The 27993-nt window shown below is 40.3% G+C and overlaps 1 long non-coding RNA gene across 4 annotated transcripts; it reads left to right on the top strand.

The window, feature by feature from the left end:
- The first annotated feature begins 300 nt into the window (after positions 1-300).
- On the top strand, positions 301-27960 carry LOC124861294. Of its 4 annotated transcripts, none has more exons than XR_007036585.1 (7): positions 301-504; positions 1393-1550; positions 2137-2200; positions 2480-2572; positions 2744-2885; positions 17119-17157; positions 26685-27960. It is a non-coding gene; the product is annotated as an uncharacterized LOC124861294 (long non-coding RNA). The 4 variants fall into 4 exon arrangements; XR_007036586.1 differs by having other exon boundaries at positions 301-499; XR_007036584.1 differs by lacking the exon at positions 1393-1550 and adding an exon at positions 1590-1838 and having other exon boundaries at positions 301-499.
- Positions 27961-27993: the final 33 nt, after the last annotated feature.

Genomic DNA, 27993 nt, shown 5'->3' on the forward strand with positions numbered 1-27993 from the left:
TGTTCCATTTTTCCTCTATTTGTGGATAATTGTTCTCATTCACTGAAGTGTAAAAACCTTAAATTGCTTTATAGCCATTTCCAGACTCATTGACATCAATGGCTTTGTTTATTATCTTATTTCTTTAGGTCTGAGCTTGATGTATTGCTTTTTGAGATCTGTTAGCCTACACTCAAAAAAGCCAGATTGGGTGTGTGCTAAATTAATCTAAGTGTAACATGTTGCTTCTACCATATGTAGTCATGTTTTGTGGTTGAACATCATTAAGTAATGTTATTTTAGCTTGATGTGGAATAATTTAAGATTTACTAAATTCAGTCATGCTGACAGAACCTAATGCTTTTTGGGTAAGGTATCAAATGGCGTGTAGAACTCCAGAACAGAAGGTGGCAGTAGTGTGCGAGCAGGGAGTGCATTTACAAACTTTACTTCCGGAAGGTGCAGAAGAAGGAAGAGCAACACACAAAGACGCGGGAAGACGGACGAGTTGGGGATGGAGGTAAGGTAAGTCATTTAATTTACCGTCCATCGACTTAAAAAATAAGTAACGGCACAGAAATTTCCCATAACTTTTTATTGTCCGCTCTATGATTTTGAACGATTAATTTCGTCACCGAGTCTTTTCGTTGTGCAATATATTCCACGTGTGCTTAGCGTCATATTAGCATTAGCTAGTCCGGTTAAACACACACGCGTGCGCGTACACACACACACACACACACACCTATCAGTTTTGTCGGTAAGGGTTAACACAATGATGTAGATGTTTGTTTTCATTTAAATATCTAAAAAAAACAAAAAAAAAACAGCGTAAGCATGCCAATGAATGAATTTAGCACAATCTATGAGTAGATACTATTGAAACATAGAATTTCAAGCGAAACAACCCTGTGATTTTTTTTTTTCTTCTCTTCATTATCTGAAATGTTTTATAGAATCACTCGAATCTTCCTGTTTCCACGAATCTCTGAAACAACCTCACTCTGTATTTTAAAGTCAGGAATATGGTTTAATTTATTGACATCTATTTTTTGTTTTCAATGTGATATTATTTGGTTTATTTAAATACATTTTGACTGGTGGTCACAACTTCATCCACCGTGTAGCTTAATCTATAATTTAACTTTAAACTTTAATAGTAGGAATTAAAAAGAGCATGTGTCCACGCTCAAATTAATGGAGTATTGTTGATTTGGAAAAATTCCACTGTAAGGTGTGTTTGGAGCAGATAAAGATGTGCGATTAATTATAATTAACCATAGTAAGTATAGTGTTTGTATGTGTATTACGTAGGGGTGTCAAACTATTAGATTTTTGTAACTTATTAATAGCAATATTACTCTGTGATTAATTATGATACTAAAATACTTGTATGTTCTCCTTTTCTTTTAGCATTCTGTGACTGCAAGAGGAGAGGCTGGGTGTCCTAGTGTTTGCAAGCCTTAAGATTTGTGGCAGAGTTATTTAAATGGCCAGACGACATACACACAGCTTTCTTAATATGTGCCAAATCCAGTGTCCTCCATGTTCGTGTTAACAGCTTGAAAATGGTACGCTCTCTCTGATTACTCTTTCTCTTTTTATCACAGACATTCAAGACCAAGTTTCTTCTGTCATCAAGCAAAACCTGTTTCATCAACCGAGTGACTGCAGTATAGGGTCATCCACCAAAAGTATTAACTATCAACGTTGAACACTTGAACAAAAGTGGATCAGGTTATCTCTGATTATTATTATTTTTTATTTCTGGCAAAAAAATAGATTTCATCTATCAGTTCACTTTACAATTCTATAGTGCAACAAAATTTTCAAGAAGTGTTTGTTTACATAGCAACTAGGTGAGTGGTCACACACATCTTCCTTAGAAAATCTCCTTCCTGTCTCTCATTTCTTACTAACTTAACTCACTAACTAACTTTATCTGTCTGTGTGTGTATGTGTTACTCTTTTTGTGTAAATTCATTTTCTCAACTCATTTTAGTGAGTGAGAGAAGTAAATCTCTTACAAATATTAATAGATGTACAAAAATAGACATAAACTAATCATAGTTTCACTGGTTGTTCTCAGTTCATGGCGTGAGGAGGAAAAATTTGCTGCAATTATTTGACATTTTGGCTTTCTCTCTGTATGAATAGATCTCTCCTTCACCATCATTGATTGCTCTCTCTCTGGTCATCACAGAAATTCAAGACAATTCAGGTACATTTTTTATTTTACTTGTTGAACACACACACAGGTTACAGCTTGCTTTAGCAGCAATTTGAAACTTAGCATACAAGCGAATTTGCAATACAATATTGCAAATTCATATATCATAAAATTGATTGATAAAGATGAAATAGGTTACATTTGAAATAAATTTTTTTTTCCTGTGTTTAATGTGTCATTATGTGTGCAACATTTAGTCTCCCTGTTGGTTAAAACGGTTTTCCTTGTGTTTTTGTTTCCTGGTGTACTTTGTGTGGCCCACATACTCAGAACGACAACATTGATGCGAAAAGAGAGTGCCTCCGTCAGGCGCTGTCAGACTACCTGAACAAAGACCCGGAGAAAGTGGTGAAAGAACGCATGGTATGTAATTTATAATTTTCCTTATATTTACATCTTACAAAAGAAAATGCAATTATAGATCACACATTATGTTAATTAAGTAGATGTTTTGTTTAGTCATTTGGCCTTTGAAGCAAAACAAAATCTGTTGATTTTTATGATGATATTTATGTTTTTGTTTACTTTTTTCAGGACTCTGATGTTGACAAGGGTTAAGCTGAAATGGAGACTGTCTTCGGAGTATTTGTGATTCGCAGAGAAGGTGCAGAACGTGATGATGGTCCAGAGGATGTGGGCATCATTTTGGAGGGGGTACAAGTCCTCAATGAGCTGGGTAATGTACCAGTAGCAGTTGCAATGCTGTTCACTTTAGTTTATGCACTCAATCTCAGCTACCCCCCAGAGTGGAAATACACTTTCGAAGCTCTGCAGAAACTCATCATGGGGCTTGATGGACAGAGGTTGTCTAAGAAACTGCAGGTGCTGAAAACCCTACTTACGTGTTAACATTTTGTAGGGTAGCTGTTAGTGGTCTTCAACAACGAAAGTATCCCAGAGTCATGTTGGGGAGGCAGGTAGGGAGTCGTTCAGTCAATATTAGTGTTTTAAAATGACAGTCTGTTTTTATGTTTCAATGCTCCCAGTTGTTGCAAAACTGTGGAGAAGCTTTCTGATCTGTGTTAATCTACAGGTCCTTCTCAAAATATTAGCATATTGTGATGAAGTTCATTACTTTCCATAATGTCATGATGAAAATTTAACATTCATATATTTTAGATTCATTGCACACTAACTGAAATATTTCAGGTCTTTTATTGTCTTAATACGGATGATTTTGGCATACAGCTCATGAAAACCCAAAATTCCTATCTCACAAAATTAGCATATCATTAAAAGGGTCTCTAAACGAGCTATGAACCTAATCATCTGAATCAACGAGTTAACTCTAAACACCTGCAAAAGATTCCTGAGGCCTTTAAAACTCCCAGCCTGGTTCATCACTCAAAACCCCAATCATGGGTAAGACTGCCGACCTGACTGCTGTCCAGAAGGCCACTGTTGACACCCTCAAGCAAGAGGGTAAGACACAGAAAGAAATTTCTGAACGAATAGTCTGTTCCCAGAGTGCTGTATCAAGGTACCTCAGTGGGAAGTCTGTGGGAAGGAAAAAGTGTGGCAGAAAACGCTGCACAACAAGAAGAGGTGACCGGACCCTGAGGAAGATTGTGGAGAAGGGCCGATTCCAGAACTTGGGGGACCTGCGGAAGCAGTGGACTGAGTCTGGAGTAGAAACATCCAGAGCCACCGTGCACAGGCGTGTGCAGGAAATGGGCTACAGGTGCCGCATTCCCCAGGTCAAGCCACTTTTGAACCAGAAACAGCGGCAGAAGCACCTGACCTGGGCTACAGAGAAGCAGCACTGGACTGTTGCTCAGTGGTCCAAAGTACTTTTTTCGGATGAAAGCAAATTCTGCATGTCATTCAGAAATCAAGGTGCCAGAGTCTGGAGGAAAACTGGGGAGAAGGAAATGCCAAAATGCCAGAAGTCCAGTGTCAAGTACCCACAGTCAGTGATGGTCTGGGGTGCCGTGTCAGCTGCTGGTGTTGGTCCACTGTGTTTTATCAAGGGCAGGGTCAATGCAGCTAGCTATCAGGAGATTTTGGAGCACTTCATGCTTCCATCTGCTGAAAAGCTTTATGGAGATGAAGATTTCATTTTTCAGCACGACCTGGCACCTGCTCACAGTGTCAAAACCACTGGTAAATGGTTTACTGACCATGGTATCACTGTGCTCAATTGGCCTGCCAACTCTCCTGACCTGAACCCCATAGAGAATCTGTGGGATATTGTGAAGAGAACGTTGAGAGACTCAAGACCCAACACTCTGGATGAGCTAAAGGCCGCTATCGAAGCATCCTGGGCCTCCATAAGACCCCAGCAGTGCCACAGGCTGATTGCCTCCATGCCACGCCGCATTGAAGCAGTCATTTCTGCAAAAGGATTCCCGACCAAGTATTGAGTGCATAACTGTACATGATTATTTGAAGGTTGACGTTTTTTGTATTAAAAACACTTTTCTTTTATTGGTCGGATGAAATATGCTAATTTTGTGAGATAGGAATTTTGGGTTTCCATGAGCTATATGCCAAAATCATCCGTATTAAGACAATAAAAGACCTGAAATATTTCAGTTAGTGTGCAATGAATCTAAAATATATGAATGTTAAATTTTCATCATGACATTATGGAAAATAATTAACTTTATCACAATATGCTAATATTTTGAGAAGGACCTGTATTTCTGTGTTAACAATGCTTCAAATTGTTGCCTTGTTTGAATTTGAAGGACATGTGTATGAGTATTTCAGACTATTTTTCCATTAAAAAAGAAAGATGACAAAAGGTAAATCTGTTTCATCTGATTTTGAATTTTAAAATGAGACTGAATTTTAAGCATTGCATATTATAGCATTGAAATACTCGTACTCATCATCTTTTGCTTCATCCGGGACCGGGTTGTAGGGGCAGCACACTCTGTAGAGTTGCCCAGACGTCCCTCTCCCCAGACACCTCCTCCGGTTCCTCCAGGGGGAGCCCAAGGTGTTCCCAGGCCAGCCGAGAGACATAGTCCCTCCAGCGTGTCCTGGGCCGTCCCCTGGACCTCCTCCCAGTGGGACGTGCCTGGAACACCTCCCGAGGAAGGTATCCAGGAGGCATCCGGTATAGATGCCCGAGCCACCTCAACTGGCTCCTCTCGATGTGGAGGAGCAGCGTCTCTACTCCGAGCTCCTCCCGGATGGCTGAGCTCCTCAACCTATCTCTAAGGGAGTGCCCGGCCACCCTACGGAGGAAGCTCATTTCAGCCGCTTGTATCCGGGATCTCGTTCTTTCAGTCATGACCCAAAGTTCATGGCCATAGGTGAGGGTAGGAACGTAGACCGTCCGGTAAATCGAGAGCTTCACTTTTTGGCTCAGCTCTCTCTTCACCACAATGGACCAGCACAGTGTCCCCATTACTGCGGCAGCCGCACCGATCTGTCTGTCGATCTCCCGCTTGTACAGAGACCGGATGGCCCCTAATAAAGCCCTGAGTACCCTAATTGAGGTACTCAGGGCGGATCTCATCCAACCCTGAAGCCCTGGAGCTTTTAAACCACCGCAGTGACTTCAGCCTGGGTGATGAATGAGTCCAACTCCAAGTCCCCAGCCTCTGTTTCTATCAGGGAATGCGTGACGGCAGGATTGAGGAGATCCTCGAAGTACTCCTTCCACGGCCCGTGTTTTTGCCTCTGCCACAGCTCGGGCCGCGGCACGCTTGGCCTCACAGTACCTCTCAGGAGTCCCACAAGCCAACCACAGCCGATAGGACCCTTCAGCTTACTGCCGGTGTCCACCACCAGGTTCGGGGATTGCTGCCACGACAGGCACCACAGAACGTACGGGCGCAGCTACGGGCGGCAGCATCGACAATAGATGCGGAGAACATGGTCCGCTCGGACTCTTTCTCCAACATCCCCCAAAATCTGGTCAAAGTTCTCCTGGAGGTGGGAGTTGAAGTCACATGCCTCAATTTTGTGGTCCTCATGAAGGTGTCTTGAACCGCTCTTTGTCTGACCCATCACCTAGAGCCTGTTTGCCATGGGAGACCCTACCAGGGGCATTTAGGCCCCAGACAACATAGCCTCTAGGATCATTCGAGCACTTAAACCCTTCCACCACGTTATGGTGGCGGTTCATGGTTGAAGATTTGAATTTTTTTACACTGAAATTAAACCTTCCTATCTTTATTAGTGAATTTTCACCTGTATTTTTCAGTATTTTCACATTCAAAATCAAAATTAAATTAAAAAAAAAAATGACATTGAAATGAATGAAGTTTGTGAAAATACAAAGTTTAGATTTCAGTTGCTAAATTTTCAAGACGCCAAATTCAACCAGCAAAATTCAGCATCAACATACAACGTCTTAAATTCATGAAAACAGCTGAGATTCTAGATCAAGTCAAACCAATATCCAGCCTGTTTATTAGGTCTTAATGTAAAACAAACCGAAATTGTGTCAGCGTTGCTGGAGATGATAGCTGACTAACAGAAACAGCTGGACAGATGAGTTACCAGCTGTTCACTTTATAGAAAACAGTTTTACATGAAACCCTGATGAAAAGGCTGGATATTGGTTCAACTTGATCTATAATCTATTGCTTTTCCCTGGGATCTCAGCTGTTTCAAGTTGAATTTTAGACTGCATATTTCAACACTGAAATTTTGACTGCTTGTTAGAATTTCTATTAGAATTATTTTATTAGAATTTTTTGAAACATGAAATTTCGATTCCGAATATGAAAATAGTGAAACATTTCTATTGAAAATTTGAAGCAGTAAATTCAGGGTAAAAGCAATTCAGGTACACAATTTCAATGCATTAATATTCACTGGTAACAATTCTACTTCATTTTTAATTCAAAATCAGATGAAACAGATTTACGCCGTAAATAGAGGGCTCTGTAGTATACGGATTCATTTTGAGAATTGTATTATTTATTTCAAATTCATTGATGCACAAGAATGCACTTTTATTTTTATTGTATTTAAATTTTTTGTAGAGTCAGATGTTTTTCTATGTTTGCCTCTTCATAGGGAATAAAGTTTAATGTCAAGAAATCCTGTTTGCTTTAAGGTGTTTTTTTCCTAACTTGATATCAACTATCATAAACTAGGATGACAAATTTTTATATTGTTTAAAACAAATATTGATGTCAGAATTGACTTATTGAATTATTATTATTGATTTTCATATGAATGAAACGACTCACAACTAAAGTATTTGTGATTGTCAAACACACATAAGTCTTGTCTGATCAGCACAATAAATTAGTTGTTTTGTATCATTTTAAAATATAGTTGCAGCTACCCCATTAAAGTGGGTCATCCACACTTAAATCAAACATGTGTGAATATGTTGAACTAACCTTTAAAAATGATGTTGGATTTACCTCTATTCGGCATGTTTACATTAATTTCACTCAACAAAACTGTCACTTGCTAAATGAGCGTATTATAATTGGGTGGAAATACTTTCCGTAAATTTTGTATGTTCACCCAACAAAAGATTATTATGTTGGACTTACTCCTTGTGATTGAGTAATAATAACACCAACACCTTATGTTGAACCAGCATATTTACATTTATGTCACTTAATAAAACTATTTCTTGCTAAATTAGGGTATTATTATTATTGGGTGGAAATACTTTCCATAATTTTTTGATGTTCACCCAACAAATAATTTTTTTGAGTGTACTTCAAGTTGTCAGTAGGTTCTATTTAAGTGGCTTCCTAATTGCACACCTCTGGCAGATATCAGTCCTGGGTGTGGTTAGTGAAACTGAACCAAATATTGTGGCTTTTCTTTGGTTAAGTTTTTCTCTGATATTAAAATTAGTTTGTCAACCTGAAAAATTTAAGTAAGACAAAAGAGCAAAAACAGAAAAAGTATTTAAAGGAAAGAGATCCTTTATTACAGCTCTATCCAGTTTTGCCATTTGTAACACTTAACTAATTAACCACTAATTAACCCCCCAACGAGTTTAACTCGTTAGGTGGTTAATTAGTTGGGCTGTCTGTTGGGGTAGCATCTGCAGTCAGCTGCTTCACAAATATGATGCTTGTTTCATGCCATCTTTCGCATTTTGTAGCGTAAAGAAAAATCATCCTGTGAAGTAGAGCACAATGTAAAAATGATGTTTGTATGCAAGTTTCTTGAAAGAAACCAGTAAGCACTGCTTAAACAAATACAAAGGACCATTCATAACACTTCAGCTAATTTGGGTTTCATTTTAAAACATATTTCCACATTTAATAAACCTCCTTTTCAAACGTGAATGTTGCTTGCTGACAAAAGTCAACATTTGTTTTTGTAAAACCATGTTTTGTCAAGCCTGCTTAAAAAAATTAATTGAAACTCTCCACAGAGTTGATTGTAATGCACCCTAATTTCCTTCAGCTATCGGTGGAGCATAAACGGACAAACATTTCCATAATGTGTCCATGTGAATAGACAGTTTAGATCGCTGTTTGTTAGCAATGTTTGTTTGCTTGCTTATTGTGTTCATGGAGACAAATATGAGGCATGTCTTTTTATGCAGCTTCTTCATTCCTTGTTAGTTGTTTGCCATTATGATAACAAGGATCCATTTGATGTTAGTGGGCCTTTTATCTTCAAATGAGCCATTTAAATGTCATTACTGTTGGGTCTGTGTGTGCGTGTGTGTGATCATTACACTTACAAGGCCCATTCAACTCGTGTCATTTTTTTTCCTACAAGCTGAAATTAGTAGCATTCACTCTGTGATGCTGTAACAGTGACAATATTCATGTTGAAAGATTGTTTTTTCGAAATAAACTTCACCTTTTGTCTGTTTCCCTCTTTATGATTGTTTAGAGAGAAATCAATAGGCCAGAGTATAATAACTCTGGAAATTGATCCTATTTAGCTGCATTTTTAAGAGGTAGAACGTCATTAATTTCTGTATACACCACACATCTTTAAAAGCTTACAAAAAATCTCCCAGTTAGTCTGATTTGCTGTTGAAACATATTGTTCTGTGATCTGTGATAACACAAAACAGGAGATGAGCTGATTCTATAGGGGTTTATACATTTAGATTCAAAATTATTCTTACCCCTGGAAGATTTAGAATTAAAATGATTTTCATTCAACCAATTTGTTTTCTGATTGGTAAAAAACAGCATGCTAAGAATGATTTATGTGTTTCAATAATCAATAGAAACGCCATTCCGATGCATTGCTGCAGTAAAGCGCTTCTTCTTGTTAACTAAAGATTTTTGAATTAATTTCAGTTCAGTTCTTATGAAAATATTTATGAAATCCAAAAGGACAATAAACTGACTGTGAAATCATTTCTATAGGTGACAAACTATATCTAAAGGTAGTTTGATTAGTTTTACAGAAAACCTGTTCTGGAAACCTTAATTAGCAGGAAGTCTGGATTCTTCATTCTGCTATGGTAGCTTCATGTCTGTTGAGGACTCACCTTCAGAAACCAAACACTCTCTGTCTGCTTGCTGGTATAGGACAGCCCCATAGTGGACTGCTAGTAATTTAGGACATCCTTTCTGGCAGGTGGAGATGACAGGATGTCGTCTTTTAGTCCGTTCTATGTAATTTGCTTGTTTTACGATCAGCTATTGAGCTGCTGGACTGCAAGAGCAGGGAAGAAATGGATTGTGTCTGTCTTTCTTTCTCTTTCACTCTGCCTATCTTCTTCCCTTCCTCTCTCATCCATTTGATGTGGGTTTGTTCTCCTATTGTTGCCATTGTGTTTCTCAGCTCAGCTCAGTGGCCTCAGAGTTAAAAAGAAAATCACAGGCTGCAACCAACACGGAAAGAAAAGCTTAACGTCTAACAACACTGACCTACAAAATGAAGGAAAACTGTATCCAGGCCTAGTTTCAAGTGTAAAAGCTGCAAAATGTGAGGAATCAGGATTTACTGATTATATTCCAAAGTGGTAAATGTATTTTTTATCTGCACACCCAAAGTAAATCTTATTATTCCATAAATTTGGTTATTTTTAATAAAGTGGAAAACACAGGCAATAAGCATTGAACATGATTACTTTTTAATAGGTATTTAGTGGAAAAGCCCTTTTTAATCAATCATGACAGGCTATGGAGAAAATGCTTGCATGCATTACTCAGATGTGCTTTTACGTCAATTGTTCCACTCAAACTGTCTAAAAATCCCAAAGGTTGTGGGGGTCTTTTGTATGCACTCTTATATTCAGTTCTTTCCATAGCTTTTCAGTTGGACTCATCCCAGCAGCTTTATTTGCTTTCTTTGAAACCAAGTGAGTTTCCTTGGCTGTGAGTTTGTGATCATTGTCTTGCTGAAAAAAAAAACATCCCTGTTTCACCATCAGGTTATTTTCAAGAATATTGTAGTATATCTCTCTATCCTGGCATTCATCCTTCCTTCAATTCTACAAAGTCTTCTGGTAGCATATGCTGACAAACAGACCAATACTATGATGTTCCCACCTTCAAACTCTGCTGTTGGTATGGTGTTTTTGTGGTGATGTTCAGTACTGTTCCTCTCCCAAACAAGGTGTGTTCGATGACATCCAACAGTTAAAATTTTGCCTTCTCTGACCAAATTATATTTTACCACTTTGTTTTATCGGCTTGTCCAGATCTTCTGCAGTAAACCTTACATGAGCTTCAAACTGCCTTTTCTTCACCAGTGGAGTCTTATGACGTGAGTGTGCAGAGAAGCCATTGCAGTTAATTGCAACACTTATCCTTTATAAGGAAAATGTATTTCACACTAGTAACATAAATCTTGGGTGGAGCACCTGGTCATGGCCAGTTTGCGGAGAAATGATGTTCTTTTCACCTCTGGATTATGGCTCACCTGGACATTCAGAAGTTTAGAAATGCTCCTCTAGTTAATTCTATCAGTATGTTGTACAAGGTCTTGAAAGAGCTCCTTGCTTTTACTCGTCATGAGATGCTAGTTATGTGACAGCCTGCTAATGAGAAATCTTTTTATAGGCCAGGATTAAACAGCTGATTTTAATTTTGACTGAAAGGAGGCAGTATTGTTTTCTAAACTCTGACAGATTGAACACATTAATCTGTTTTTTAACCCTTTTCACCTCCTCCTCCCCATATTCCCTTTGTCAGTCCATTGTGTTACATAATTTATGTACTTCTTTTTTTTGTTTTTGTATGTCTGGATTATGTTTTTGTGTGCATTTAATGTAAATAGCCCTATTAGAAATAATCAATTTTGTCCTTGAAAGACATTTTGCGCCAGTGTATTGGGACAATAATTAAAAATGACTCAAGGTGCAAAATGTCCCAATTTACATGCTTTGCCTAAATTAGGTTAAAAATCCACATGCAGAGATGAATGAAAGTGCTAATAACAGAAAATCCATGCAGTTCTCCCTTTTAGTATCCATTCAGATGTAATCTAATGTACTTCTAAATATACCATTTGTTTGAATTGTAATAGTTGTTGAAGAAGAGAGGACATTAGTAACAGACTGAAGTGTGTATGCATGCATACATGCACGCAGCAATGTTTCAAGAGAACTTTGACAAACGGCTCCTGTTTATCATGGCGGCGCCGTGGCCTGTGTTCTCCTGTCTCTAAGGTAACGGAGGTCCTGAATGCTCTCTTATTGGCTCAGCCGCTGAACACCCAGCAAGAGACAAAAGAGAAGGACCTGGCGCTGGTAATTTCTTATCACCAAATCCCATTAGGCTCAGGGTTTTTCATTTTTTGTATTAGCCTACACAAAAGTAAAGTGGAAATCAGCATAGCCACTCCATTCAACCCCTGCTGTGAGCCTGACTGGGTCTTCTAATAACATCACTCTACTCCAGCCTGTGCAGCACTAGTAAAAGAGAGACTTTAAAAAAATTAATAGACTGAAAATAAAAAGCATGAAAAGCTATTTACTTTTGTAAGAATTGTTTCTGAAAAATATAAAACCATATTGGATAAATTTAATAGTCTTGATGTGCTTTCATTGGTACAATTAAATAATAACCTGCTTATTTGCAAGGCACACAGCTGTCCAACATTCTGGATCTAAATAAGTACATTAAACTCAGTCTTCTAATTACTGTATTTAGTATTTTGACCTGATTAAATGTCTAATGGTCTTGGAAAAGAGCAATAACATCTAAAGTTTAGATAGTTAAGAGTCAATATCAGATTTTCTGAGTAAAAATACCACAACAAAAATGTCGAAATCGATCTACTTGCTTTTATTTAAAAAGGCCAGACCACTATTCACATTACAACAAAAGCAGTGCAATATTAATTGTTACAACTGTAATAATGTTATGTGTAACGCATGTTTATTATGTTTGAGTGAGGCAAAAGTATAGACTGCAAATTAGGTTGTAGTCCTCAAGTACATTTTCTGATTATGTTGGTAAAAGTCCCACCACAGTATTTCAGTCGGATTAAAGTCAGACTTTGACTAGACCACTTCAAAGCTTTCAATTGTTTTTGTTTTTGAGCCATTTGGAGGCGGACCTGCTGGTTCAGTTCGGATGTCCACTTGTGCTGATAGCCAGACATTCTCCTTCAAGTCATCCAGGTCTTGAAGCAGCAAAAGAGCCCCAGATCATAACACTACCACCACCATGTTTTAATCTTGGTATGAAGTTCTCTCTCTAAGATGCTGTTAGCTTTAAACCAGAGGTAATGAGAAACACACACTCCAAAAACGTCCACTTTTGTCGAGCAGAGGTTTTGGCCTTGGAACTCTCCCATGGACACAGTGTTTGCCCAGTCTCTCTCTCTGCTTGACTTGTGAACTCTGACCTTAACTGTGGAAAGTGAGGCCTAAAGAGCTTCAGATGTTGTTCTGGCTTATTTTATGACCTCTTGGATAATGGTTTTCCGTTTTCTCCAATTGCAGATAATGCATCTCAATGTGGTTTGCTGGAGTCCCTAAGCCTTAGAAATTGCTTTGCAACCCTTCCCAGACTGATAGATGTCAATGACTTTGTTTTTCTTCTGGTTAGGAATTTCTTGTTGCATGATACGTTAGTTTTAAAGATCTTGTGGACCACATCATCCTGTCAGACAGGTGCAGACCCCTTGCGGCTTGGGTGTGACAATTAGGCTAAAATAGGCAAAGTTGGTTAGGATACTTTTTTGGCCTTGATAAAACCTTTATACATGACCTTAATCACTGAAATATTCCTTACAAAACAGGAAGGAAGAGCAGGTATAATGAAAATGCACATGAAGTCCTAAGTGACCTGTTGCTTTCTAAGTTATCACCTTCTGAGAAAAAATCCATTTAGAAAACTGGGGGAAATGGACCCAGCAGATAAATACCCATATACTAGTACATTTTAGCTTATCAAGTCGTAATTTGAGCTCTAATTCTTTCACCTGTCATGTTTCATCCAAGAAGCGGTGTACCTTTAGGATGGCCCGAGCTGCACTGACACCTCTCAGCAAACTGAAAGGGCCTGATATACCCAAGGCTATAATCACCTCAAAAGTGCAGTTGGTTGTGCTTATGTGTGTGCTAACCACCCCACATGAAGGCAGATTGACAGACAAAAGGTCTAATCGCTCCTCAGCTGCAGCCGCCAAACACCTCAGAGGAAGTATTGACCCAAAAGCCTCATAATCCCCTTCGCCTAACACTGGCAATTTCATGTAATACCTGTAATAACACGCATTCAGCTCAAAGTAGTCATCAAAAGAGCCCCGAGCATCTGATTTTGAAAGGTGAGCCGTTTGAATAAAAGGGGACCAAAGTGTATATCAGTCTGTAATAACAACATTGTGGCCCTGATTCACAGGTCCCCTTATGAGTGTGTTTTTATTATTTTCACTTTTACTCTTTATGGCTTTTCCTCTTTTTAAATTTCAAAAGGAAACATTCAAAGAAACACAGATAAAGTCATATGGCAAAGAAAAGCTTTGGTCTTTTATTTAGTGAGCTTGTGAATATACCTTTGATATCTCATTGGTTGCAGTGTGTTGCCTTGCAGTTCCCATGAACTTTGCCACATTTTGTCATGTTACAACCACAAACCTCAATGTATTTTATATGCCAGGCCAAAACAAAGTAGTGTGTAATTTTGAAGTGGAAAAGGAAACATCTTTGTTTCTGCATGCTTTGCACATCCAGAGACTATAATTGTTGCCTATTGTTCTTAGGAGTCAGTCAGATTGAATATAGAACACATTTGAACATCAATTTTCTAGTCTTGTCACAGATTCTCAGTTAGATTTTGGTCTGGACTTTGACTGGGCCAAATATGCTTTAATTTAGTGTTCAAATTGCACCAATGTGGTTGATTTATTTGGTCACTGGTAAGTAGGAGCACCTCAGTAAAAGCTGAAGCATTAAAGTTTTAGCAGTTTGCTGGTTTGGAGCTGGGGCTTAGTAACACTAGAAGGACATCAGAAAAAAAACAGCCCTTTAACCCTGTGACGACTTATACTGTAATCTATAGGGCAAGTTAATTTGTATATTTGAGCAGCAAGACAAATCTAAATGCTTTAAATCATGAGAACATAGGAGAGAAAACAAAGTACATTGCAGTCGCATAATGAAGGAAGGAAAAGTTGGACTACAGAAGGAAATTAATGTTTCAGTTAATAGTTTAAATAGGACAGTCAAAGGCAACTCCAAACAAATGGGGTCTAGAGAGAGAAAAGATACCGGTAAAAAATCCTTCCAGACAATTTCCCAGCAGATTCATCCTGAGGTCAGACTGTGCAAAAAAGTCACATTTAAAAAGAAAAATGTTCAAAAAATATATGCCTCTGTTATCTTGACAATTTTTGAACTTCATGACATGACAAAAGAATAGATCTAGTGTGTGGAAAAAGAGAATCCCTACAAGGCTTAGATTTGTGAAGTTGCATTTGAATAAACCTTAGGTTTTCTGCAACATTTTCTGTTGGGCAAAGAAGTCCAAAGTAGATATATTTGGCAATAGTTTATAACATTATGTTTTGTGAAATGTGCATGCCTACTATCAGTTCAAATCACAGTGGTGGAGGCCTTTTGATTTGGACTTGTTTTTGGGGCTGATGATCCAAACCTTAGCAGTAAACAACAACAGAAAGACTCCAGTCATGTTTGTCCAATAGTTGAGTCAAATTCCATAACTGAACCCAACAAAAATAAGTTTAGTACTTATTTTTCCCCATGAGGCATTTGGAAGATATTTAGTTTGATAGGTTGTATTGTTTTTGTTTTTTGGAAGCTTAAGACCTGGTAAAAAATTGATAATTTTATTTTATCCTGAAACATGCCCTTAGAATTAAAAGGTTTTGGAAAACCGACATGACTATAGAAAGAATCAGTCCTTTAGATAATAGTTGCTCGTTACAGTTTTTCTTTGTATTTTGATAAAGTATGGGATTTGATGCGATGTGAGGAAAACCAAGCAAGTTTAAGCAGTTTATGAGCTGAAGTGAATGCAGTTATCAGGATGGGTTTTGTATCTCTTAATAATTTATGTGGAAATCTGAAACTCAAACTTTGAAGTACCAGCGCATTCAGTCTAAAATGTGATATAATCGTATGTAGAAAGGATGTTTGCATCACACATACACGCTCACACACCCATCATCATTGTCATTATCATCACAGCCTCAATCATCCCTATCTGTATTCACTCACTCACACACACACACACGGATTCACACTTTTCAGCCTCTGATTTGGTATTCATGTCACAGAGATTAATCAACCTGCTCATCCCATCTGGTGTTGCACACTGATACACACTGTGTCTTCACACTCTACCTGCCTCCAGGTGTGTGTATGGGGTGGGCTGGGGGGTTGGCACACCATTGACAGACATTGAGAGAGGGGTCTGTCAACCCATCTCCATATCTGCATATTAACAGCGGACCGTCCCTTTAATTTCCTACAGCAGCTGATAACCGTCGCCTCCTCCTGGCCTCTTTGTTGCTCCGACACCGAGCTCTCAGATTTGTATGTGTGTGTGTTTGAGGAAAAGACAGGAAAGACTTAAAGGACACTTCTTTTTGTTTCACACACACATATGTTCAGGCTGTCTGTTAGACATTAGCTTGTTATTCATTTTTATGTGCAGATTATTAAAAGAAAGCATCTGTGACATATTTAAATAAATGCCAAAAATGTGTATAAGTTTCACAATACTGGTTTCTTTACATGATTTTACTTGATAGGAACACAAAGACTTGTAGTCTGGTTCCTTTTGCTCTGTGTTTTACTTCCTGTTTTCTGTCACTCCTGTTTCTGAGCTTCTTTTTACCTCTTTGTATTTGTCTTTGGGTCATTCTCATTTTATAAAATACATCACTTGTTAAAAGAGTACTCTTTGAGAGCTACTATATGTGGCGCATCAATGTCAATATCTTTGTTCCAACAAACTCACAGTTGTTTTAATGAAATATAACCTGACTGTTTTCAGAGCAGGTTAGGTTTAAACCAGAATTATAGTTCGAATCCAGATTTACTAACCTGGCTACAGGTATAAACCCCTATTTGATGTGTGTTTGTGGTAAATAAACCTTGCAGACTATGTGGATGTCAGGGAGAAAATGATCAAAATGCATGACAAGAATTGTTCTGCTGTAATTTACTTGTAATGTTTTAGTTTTCTGTGACCTTTAAACTGAGCTGCCGTCATGAAAAGCAAAACAGTAGTTTGATTTTCTATTGCAGAAGCAATGTGGAGAACCTTTGTGCTAAAAAGTGCTGAGAGAATGCCTACGCTGTGCACCTGCTTTGCCCTTTGTGTCTTTTCACAACAGTCATAGCAATAATTCATGTTATGGCACATAAACTGCAGCAGAAGAGTAACAGTTTGGTCTGGAAGTTCTAATTTCTCTTGCTAATATGAAAAGAAACATTGCAGCAGACCAAACATGACACGTTCATGCTGCAGGTAGAAATCCCCACACTGGATGCATAGCTTCAGATGATCTACAATACCTCGAAAGAAATTTCTCTTTGTCAGATTGACTAATGGTTGTCTTTGATTTTTGTTTTTCAGAACAAACGTCAAATGATGTCAGAACTATTTCCTCAAAAGGTAAGAAATGCTGCTTTTATTTGCTAGAATTAGAGATTTAGGTGGGGATATAGAAGAAGTGAGAAGGCATTTTTGGTTTGTCAACATCTAAAGTTGCATGTTTGCATGTTGAAGCTATAAATGTTCTCCATTTTACACAGAAAGATCAACTTTAAGATTAGTACACACAGATACTCATGCTGTGACTGAATAATTTTCAATAATTTACTAAATAAATCAAATATGAAAAATGCTAAAATATGAATTATTAGGGAAAAGTGTATATAATCATTTAATTCTATATTAATAAAACAATTAAATCTTTTCCATACAAGTCAGTGGGCGGGGTTAACACTTCTATAGATGAGGTGATTTGTCTGTAGTTCAATTGTTGTGCAGGTTAACCAGTCAGATGTTGTCTGATGCTGATGAGATAAACAAAGTTTAACTTATTTCATTGCAGATTGTTGCTCAATAAATAGGAGATAAACAAATTATACATGATTACAACAGGTTTTAATTGAACTTTTAATTGATGCTTTTCACAGTGTTTTTAATTGTATTTAATAAAATCATCGATTTAAATAGTGAGATATTTTTTGGATTGATAAAATTATTATATATAAATAGGTAAAACAACCAAGATATTTATTCATATAGTGACATATTTATATCAAAGGCCAGAAGTATCACAATTCCATAAATAGGTTATAACAAATATGTGATCATTTCTAAAAGTAGGAGACCTAAGATTATTTGTAAAGATATAAATATGTAAATCAAGACATAAATAAGCACAATTTGTATTCATTATATTAGATATTAAACATTAACTGTTATATATTGTAATTTATGCTTCAAATTTTGTATTTTATATGACTGAATTTTTAAAATGTAGGAAAAACAAAACATTTATCTGTGACTGCCTTTACATATGCACATTTTCAAATGAGGTATTTTATTTCTTACACCTGCTCTACATAAATAGATTGCTGGACAGACTCATTTCAGAGTTAAGGCCCACCTATCTTGCCTTTTGTGGAAGCTCGGAGTCACTTTTGTTTGGATCACACATGCAACTGTCGTTTCCTTTATGCTTGCATCCTTTGCCTGGATATAACCCACAACGTCGATGCTCATGTGGTGGAAATAATTTGTTGCATTTCCATCTTTGTGCTCTGATGGAGGTCTTCCTTCTTGTAGCCATTCTCCTTTAAATGATTGAAGTATTTTCCATTTCTGGTGTGAAAAACTAAGAGGTTAACACACTGGTTATACTCTTGATGTTTTTTTTAAACATGCATTTATTCTGCAAGAAAAAGCATTTTTAAACATGCAGGTAGTTATAACAATAGTAGCTGAAGCTGTTACATGTCTTCAGTTATTTTATTCACTTGTAGTAAAAGTTTCGACCCCTTCATCTCGTTTATGTGTCACTAAAGCTGAAACTGTGTGAGTCTGAGTCTCCAGTGATCTTCAGTAAGATAAACACCTAGGCTACTTTAGCTTTTCAGAAGAGGATGTGTTTCAAAGTAAGGTCTGAGTTTTCATTCTCTCCCCTATGCTGTTGCACAACAGAAACACATCCAGCACATGTGCAGAATGGATGAGGTGAAGATCGAGATCTTCTGCACCTTCAAACAGACAAAAATCACTAGGCACCAGAAGGAATCATTACATGTTTTTGTTTTAATAAGACATGCATTTATTTTTGATTAAAGTCAATGACTTTAGCCAACAATAAACAGTTGTGCTCAAAATTATTCATACCCCTGGCAGATTTAGGTTAAAAGTAATACTAGCGTTTGTAACAGCCCTGCCAGAGTCCCGACTTTATTATTCTGTGGAGGGAGCTAAAGATTAGGGTTATGGCAAGGAGGCCTTCCAACCCCTAAGTCTTGGAGCATATCACCGAAGCTTAATTCTCCAAATACCAGTGGGAACATACAAGAAGCTGCTCGGTACTATAGGAAGGTTTTAACTGCTGTAACCCCAATAAAGATTTTTTTTGTTTGTAATTCTTAATTGGAAACATGGGGTAATTGAAACTAGTAGTAACAGGCAGACCTCTATGTTGCAAGTTAAACATGTCAGCCCAATGTCAAAACCTTCTTCACTTTATGTAAGGTTAGGCACAAAATTATTCATACCTTTGACATGTAAGATGTGAAATTATTTGTATGAAACTGAAATATTTTATCTTAAGGATAAAAAATTTTAAAAGTATGCATTTCGATCCCAAAATTTTACTTTTTATTTTAAATTTTGTTTTAAATATTATTGGCATAACAGCAATCACACACATTTACCGAGCAGCTTTTTGTATGTCTCCACTGGTATTTGGACAATTTATCTTTGGTCTTGCACTCCACGTCTTAGAGGTTGGCCATTGCCATTGCCCTAATCTTTAGCTCCCTTTACAGATCCCCTACAGATTCAAGTGGGGAGTCTGGCTGGGCCACTCTTAAAATGTTAATCTTACTTCCTTTCTGAAGAAATACGGTAAACTTAAAAGATTAATTTGACCCCTACCTCTACTAAGGGTATGAATAATTCACACAAGCTCAAATCTGTGGGTTTGGACTCCAAAATGTAACCTCAATAGTCCAGTTCTAGAAATCCCCTGTGCATGTGATTCAGATACATGCAGTGCATGTAGGGAGCGTAGCCTCAACATCCCTGCAGTAAGCATTGTAATATTTTCCATGTAATTGAACAATAGCAGAGTTATACTCAAGTACTTGCTAGAAATTTAGTTGCCTCAGAAATATATATATATTTTCCCCATTTTTTTTGTCCAAAATCTCAGTAAAGGAGCCAGCCCTGAGAAATGTAAATATCAGGGTTATTTTATTATATCACAATGGAATGAATATACTGCTTGTTTTTACTGCACAGACTAGACATGTAATGAACAGTGGCAGAACTGTTTTTTTTGTGATTTTATTTTCTTAAAAATATACTTAGATTGTCTGTCAGAGTGAAAGAAGTGTAATGGACATCTTATCAGTGCGGTTTGACAGCATGTGCTACCACATGGAATGATGTGTGTTTGTATTTAGTCCAGGAGTGCTGACTGCACAGTGATGGGATGATGACATGTGTTCATCATGTTGGAGAGAGACAGATTGATGGACAGGTCTTCTTCTTGCTCTTATCCTGATCATCTGTCCAGTTTGAATGACTGAGCTCCTCTGCAGTTTTCACCCTGCATCTGCTCAGTCAAACTAGAGTCCTCCCTCACACATAGGGAAGAGAAAATGAGGAGCAAGTTAAATGAAAAAACACATACTTTGCTATGAAAATGTTTTAGTCTACATCCACATCCAGAAGCAGCAAAGCAGCCACCAGATCATCTCACTTTCAGCACAATGCTTGATGGTCATTATAATGTTGCTTTTATTCAATTCAATTCGTACTCGTACTCGTACTCGTCGTCTTCCGCTTTATCCGGGACCGGGTCGCGGGGGCAGCAGACTCAACAGAGACGCCCAGACGTCCCTCTCCCCAGACACCTCCTCCGGTTCCTCCAGGGGGAGCCCAAGGCGTTCCCAGGCCAGCCGAGAGACATAGTCCCTCCAGCGTGTCCTGGGCCGTCCCCTGGGCCTCCTCCCGGTGGGACGTGCCTGGAACACCTCCCGAGGAAGGCGTCCAGGAGGCATCCGGTATAGATGCCCGAGCCACCTCAACTGGCTCCTCTCGATGTGGAGGAGCAGCGGCTCTACTCCGAGCCCCTCCCGGATGGCCGAGCTCCTCACTCTATCTCTAAGGGAATGCCCGGCCACCCTACGGAGGAAGCTCATTTCAGCTGCTTGTATCCGGGATCTCGTTCTTTCGGTCATGACCCAAAGTTCATGGCCATAAGTGGGGGTAGGAACGTACACCGACCAGTAAATTGAGAGCTTTGCTTTTCGGCTCAGCTCTCTCTTCACCACAACGGACCGGCACAGCGCCCCCATTACTGTGGCAGCCGCACCGATCCGTCTGTCGATCTCCCGCTCCATTCTTCCCTCACTCGTAAACAAGACCCCGAGATACTTAAACTTCTCCACTTGAGGCAGGAACTCCCCTCCAACCTGAAGAGGACAAGCCACCCTTTTCCGGTGTCGAGTACCATGGCCTCGGACTTGGAGGAGCTGATCCTCATCCCAGCCGCTTCACACTCGGCTGCGAACCGCCACAGCGCATGCTGTAGGTCTTGGCTAGAGGGGGCCAGCAGGATCACGTCATCCGCAAAAAGAAGAGACGAAATCCACTGGTCCCCAAACCCGACCCCCTCCGGCCCTTGGCTGCGTCTAGAAATCCTGTCCATAAAAGTTATGAACAGTACCGGTGACAAAGGGCAGCCCTGCTGGAGTCCAACATGCACCGGGAACAGGTGATGGGTCAGACAAAGAGTGGTTCAAGAATCCCTCATGAAGAAAATAATATCGAGGCACGTGACGTCGCCCGGTACGGCGGAGCCGGGGTCCCACCCTGGAGCCAGGTCGGGACTCGTCGGAGAGCGCCTGGTGGCCGGGTTGCTCCTCGCGGGACCCGGCCGGGGTGAGAGGGGTTGGACTCTGTTCTACTCTGGAGTGGCCCACGTGGGGAACGACAGTGACACCTGGAGAGGCGTGATCGGGAGGAATGGCCTCCCCGATCTGAATCCGAGTGGTGTTTTGTTATTGGACTTCTGTGCTAGTCACGGTTTGTCCATAACGAACACCATGTTCAAACATAAGGGTGTCCATCAGTGGACTTGGCACCAGGACACCCTAGGCAGGAGGTCGATGATCGACTTTGTTGTCGTATCATCAGATCTTCGGCCACATGTTTTGGACACTCGGGTGAAGAGAGGGGCTGAGCTGTCCACTGATCATCACCTGGTGGTGAGTTGGATCCGCTGGAGGAGGAGAAAGCCAGTCAGACTTGGCAGGCCCAAGCGCATAGTGAGGGTCTGCTGGGAACGTCTGGCGGAGCCCTCGGCCAGGGATGTATTCAACTCCCACCTCCGGGAGAGCTTCGACCAGATCCCGGGGGATGTTGGAGACATAGAGTCCGAGTGGACCATGTTCTCCGCATCTATTGTCGATGCTGCTGCCCGTAGCTGTGGCCGTAAGGTCTGCGGTGCCTGTCGCGGCGGCAATCCCAGAACCCGGTGGTGGACACCGGCAGTAAGGGATGCTGTTAAGCTGAAGAAGGAGTCCTATCGGCTGTGGTTGGCTTGTGGGACTCCTGAGGCGGCTGACGGGTACCGTGAGGCCAAGCGTGCTGCGGCCCGGGCTGTGGCAGAGGCAAAAACACGGGCCTGGGAGGAGTTCGGTGAGGCCATGGAGAAGGACTACCGGTTGGCCTCGAAGCGATTCTGGCAAACCGTCCGTCGCCTCGGGAGGGGAAAGCAGTGCTTCGCCAACACTGTTTATAGTGGGGGCGGGGGACTGCTGACCTCGACTGAGGACATTATCGGGCGGTGGAAGGAGTACTTCGAGGATCTCCTCAATCCTGCCATCACGCATTCCGTGGTGGAAACAGAGGCTGGGGACTCGGGGTCGGACTCTTTCATCACCCAGGCTGAAGTCACCGAGGTGGTTAAAAAGCTTCACGGTGGGAGGGCTTCGGGGGTGGATGAGATCCGCCCTGAGTACCTCAAGTCTCTGGATGTTCTAGGGCTGTCATGGTTGACACGTCTCTTCAACATTGCATGGCGGTCGGGGACAGTGCCTCTGGACTGGCAGACTGGGGTGGTGGTCCCCCTTCATAAGAAGGGGGACCGGAGGGTGTGTTCCAACTACAGGGGGATCACACTCCTCAGCCTCCCTGGTAAGGCCTACGCCAGGGTATTGGAGAGGAGAGTCCGACCGATAGTCGAACCTCGGCTTCAGGAGGAGCAGTGTGGTTTTCGTCCCGGCCGTGGAACACTGGACCAGCTCTATACCCTGTACAGGGTGCTTGAGGGCTCATGGGAGTTTGCCCAACCGGTTCACATGTGTTTTGTGGACCTGGAGAAGGCATTCGATTGTGTCCCTCGTGATGCCCTGTGGGGGGTGCTCCAGGAGTATGGAATCGGGGGCCCTTTATTAGGGGCCATCCGGTCCCTGTACGAGCGGAGCAGGAGTTTGGTCCGCATTGCCGGCACTAAGTCGGACCTGTTCCCGGTGCATGTTGGACTCAATTCAATTCAGTTCAGTTTTATTTATATAGTGCCAATTCACAACGCATGTTGTCTCAAGGCACTCCACAAAGGGTTTGAAAAGGTGTGGGGTTGTTGGGGAGGTTAAAATAAACTACTGAGTGTTAGAGTTTGGCCATTTTAGAATGGGCTATATGTAGGGGTACGAAGTAAAATAATAAACTGATAAAGTGTGTCCATCTAGAGCCCACTGGTGGCCATCGTTGTACTAAAAACCACAAGGATTGGGGGTACCTCTCTCTGTCAGACTGATTATAATCACTGGAAAAGAGAAGGGGTCACACAGGTAGCAGAAATGGAGGGTGTGTTTGCACTTCAACCATAACTGAGCCGGTTTAGGCTAAACCTGATTCCCCCTTACTCCAACCAACAGGGAGGGAAGAAGATGGAGGTAAAAAATATTGGGGAGTGTTGTTTCCTGTTGCATTGTGTGAAAGGTGGGTAACTTTAAAATGGGCTAAGTCAATTTCTTAAAAAAAATGTGGTTAATCAAATCTAATTTGTGCTTAAACAAAGAGTCACATGGAACCAGGTGGTTTGGATGCCTTTTATGACAGGATTTAATAACTTTTTATTTTATTCACTGTGGTTATCTGATAGTTTTAGACATTTAAGTGACCAAAATACATCTGGCATCTTTATTTCATACTCAATACAAGCAGAATAGCCATATGGGTAGAAATGTTGGACTGAGTCCCATTATCCCCAAACCAATGGCCTTCTTACTACTTCTCTTTAAGCCCAAGCCAAACTCAATATAGTCCCTTGACTCCCTTTAACCTCTTAACTCCTCTTGTTCTCCTGTCTTGCTCTTGAACTCTCCATTGCCATCTTGTCACTTTTTATTTCATCACCAAAAGCAACCACTTCATCTTATTGTCCAGCTGCTGCGATCTGCCTCTTTCTTCCCTGTGATGAGGGTCAGCAGGTCAGCTGGGGAGCTTGTCATTAGCTGGGACTGTGTATGTATATGTGTTTAAAGTGTAGTCCAGATCGCAGGTGGAGACAAGATAATAGGAGCCTTTAATGGTCAGTGTGAGAAAGCTCGAGAATTTAAAGTAAAAATATGCAGGTGGGAGGACAGAAGTTTACATCCTTTTTGTTGCTGCTGGCAAACCTCTGGTTGGAAGAGCTCATTTAAATGTGCTGCTTGCATTTAAAGCATATATACATGTTTAGTAGGGTGCAGGCTGGGGCCACAGGCTTAATGGTAATTTGCTTTTTTTTATTCCAAAAACCAGTTTGGATGTGTGTTGGGTGTCATCTTCCTGCTGTAACATGTTTCAAACATGTTGGTTTACAGGGGTTGGACAATGAAACTGAAACATGTGTCATTTTAGTGTGGGAGGTTTCATGGCTAAATTGGCCCAGCCTGGTAGCCAGTCTTCATTGATTGCACATTGCACCAGTAAGAGCAGAGTGTGAAGGTTCAATTAGCAGGGTAAGAGCACAGTTTTGCTCAAAATATTGAAATGCACACAACATTATGGGTGACATACCAGAGTTCAAAAGAGGACAAATTGTTGGTGCACGTCTTGCTGGCGCATCTGTGACCAAGACAGCAAGTCTTTGTGATGTATCAAGAGCCACGGTATCCAGGGTAATGTCAGCATACCACCAAGAAGGACAAACCACATCCAACAGGATTAACTGTGGACGCAAGAGGAAGCTGTCTGAAAGGGATGTTCGGGTGCTAACCTGGATTGTACCCAAAAAACATAAAACCACGGCTGCCCAAATCACGGCAGAATTAAATGTGCACCTCAACTCTCCTGTTTCCACCAGAACTGTCCGTCAGGAGCTCCACAGGGTCAATATACACGGCCAGGCTGCTATAGCCAAACCTTTGGTCACTCATGTCAATGCCAAACGTCGGTTTCAATGATGCAAGGAGCGCAAATCTTGGGCTGTGGACAATGTGAAACATGTATTGTTCTCTGATGAGTCCACCTTTACTGTTTTCTCCACATCCGGGAGAGTTACGGTGTGGAGAAGCCCCAAAGAAGCGTACCACCCAGACTGTTGCATGCCCAGAGTGAAGCATGGGGGTGGATCAGTGATGGTTTGGGCTGCCATATCATGGCATTCCCTTGGCCCAATACTTGTGCTAGATGGGCGCGTCACTGCCAAGGACTACCGAACCATTCTTGAGGACCATGTGCATCCAATGGTTCAAACATTGTATCCTGAAGGCGGTGCCGTGTATCAGGATGACAATGCACCAATAGACACAGCAAGACTGGTGAAAGATTGGTTTGATGAACATGAAAGTGAAGTTGAACATCTCCCATGGCCTGCACAGTCACCAGATCTAAATATTATTGAGCCACTTTGGGGTGTTTTGGAGGAGCGAGTCAGGAAACGTTTTCTTCCACCAGTATCACGTAGTGACCTGGCCACTATCCTGCAAGAAGAATGGCTTAAAATCCCTCTGACCACTGTGTAGGACTTGTATATGTCATTTCCAAGATGAATTGACGCTGTATTGGCCGGAAAAGGAGGCCCTACACCATACTAATAAATTATTGTGGTCTAAAACCAGGTGTTTCCGTTTCATTGTCCAACCCCTGTATAAATCCATCCACTCTTCATGGTGCTACCACCACCACGCTTGACAGTTGTTGCAGTGTTTTGTGGTGTGAAAGCTTTATTATGCTGCTTTAAAATATATTGTCATAAAGCTTTAAACAGCTTAGTCTTAGCTCACCTGACTGTAAAATGTTTTTTCATTCGGCTTGTCCATGTTAGCATTAACTTGTAGATTTGGTGCAGGTTCATTCTTGGCCACCGCCACCATGTTAATGTTGAACTCGCTTGCGTTATATAAGAAATGTGGGGCTGTGGCTCACATTTTGTGTTTCACCCAAAAACTTTCAACCCAACTTCTAGTATTTTTCTATAAAGGTTTTCATTGGGTTCTGTCTCTTAAAGAGATAGTACAGTAAAATAATTAAACTTTGCTTTGCAAGTTAACAAATTGACAAAATGAATAGGGGATAAGGTACTTTGTTCCCCCAATCTACAAAGTCTGGCCAATACAAAAAGTATTCTCCAAATTATACATGTAGCCAAATGTCTGATAAATACTTAATATAAATCATTGTTTTGAAAAATTTGATAGAGATGGAGATGTCATCTGGCCCACTGGTCCTGATCCCCTTCATTAATATGGGATGCTGACTACAAATAACACCAGGTCTTGATATTCTGTATTAACATTAGGGTAGGTCTTTTTGGAAAGTCCAAACCAACACTAAGCACCTCATTTAGAAAGAGCTATTCCGTTTAAATGTGCACTTCTGTGCAAATAGTGTTAGGCTTTTCCTTTCTGATGCTTCTATGCTGACCAGCTGTTCTCTTTCTGTTTATCCCTCAGAGAAACAATAGGAACTAATGTCAGACTGCTGATGCTGTGGGGTTGTGATCCATCCAGCTGAATCCAGAGAAGTCCACCAGCCTCTTTACCTACTCTGCTCTTTTCCTGTTTGCTCACTGTTGGTTCTCCTATCTTTACCTGCATGTTTGACCAAATGAATTGAATAGACTTATGGGAAAGGGTTGGGTTGAAGATGAATTATTGTGCAAGCTGATTGTGAAGAGTTTTGTGTTTATGCTGAATACTCTTGGTTTTTTGAGTAATGAACGTCTGTGGGTTGACTGAGTTGCTCCTTTTGTGTTTCCTGTTAATGAGAGCTACGTAGCGTGTGGTGCTGCCGCTGCTATTTGTTTAGGTGCTGCTGTTCTGTGCCTCTGTATTTACATATGTGTGTGTGTGTGTGTGTGTGTGTGTGTGTGGTTTGGTCACTGCTGTTTGTTCAGCTTCCTCTCAGTCCTGGAGGTTGTCTCCAGGAGATGAGTAAAATACTTTTTGTGTGTATGTTTGCCTGGGGCAATAGGAGCTAATGTAAACAGGTGTTTGTCTCGTTTCCAGGTGGAGTTGGTTGAATGAATGCAGTGATGCAGGGCAGAGTCCTTTCTGCTCCGGTTTTGCCATCTTAGTAACTGTCAACATAAAAAGAGATCTAAATGATTAAATGTCCTTATATTTTGTTTGCAAGAATCAGGAACCTAAGGCCTTCATGACTTGTAAAAGTTTTCTTTTGAACTTGTACAGCTTTTCCCCCCCATGCTAAGCATGCTAGGTCATTGTTCTCCCCAAAAACTGGAAGAAAGTAGGTTAACATTAGTGATAGGATAGGTTAAAAAACATCTTTCTAAAGTAGATAAATAGCATGTGAAAGTGGAAACAGGAAAGATGCATCATCTCACCACTCATATTTACAGTATTTAGGGGCCATTATCAGACTGTTATCCAATGATAAGATAGGGTAAAATATCCCACTGTTTCACGATGATGATGATGTTTAAAGAAGCATTTAAAGCTGAAACGTATTACATTATATTGTTGTAATCTAATTTGTTACAGAAGATGAAAAAACCATAAACTGTACCAAATGCTTTCGAGAGAGTAACATGAGATATAAGTCATGATGTTCTGCTCAGCTAGATTTGAAATTATTAACGATCTGTGTTGTTCCACCCAGAGCAAATCTCTGGATTTAGGTGCATCCAACTGTAGCCATACTACAGGTCCTTCTCAAAATATTAGCATATTGTGATAAAGTTCATTATTTTCCATAATGTCATGATGAAAATTTAACATTCATATATTTTAGATTCATTGC

The sequence above is a fragment of the Girardinichthys multiradiatus genome, chromosome 24, assembly GCF_021462225.1.
Source record: "Girardinichthys multiradiatus isolate DD_20200921_A chromosome 24, DD_fGirMul_XY1, whole genome shotgun sequence".
Taxonomy (NCBI): domain Eukaryota; kingdom Metazoa; phylum Chordata; class Actinopteri; order Cyprinodontiformes; family Goodeidae; genus Girardinichthys; species Girardinichthys multiradiatus.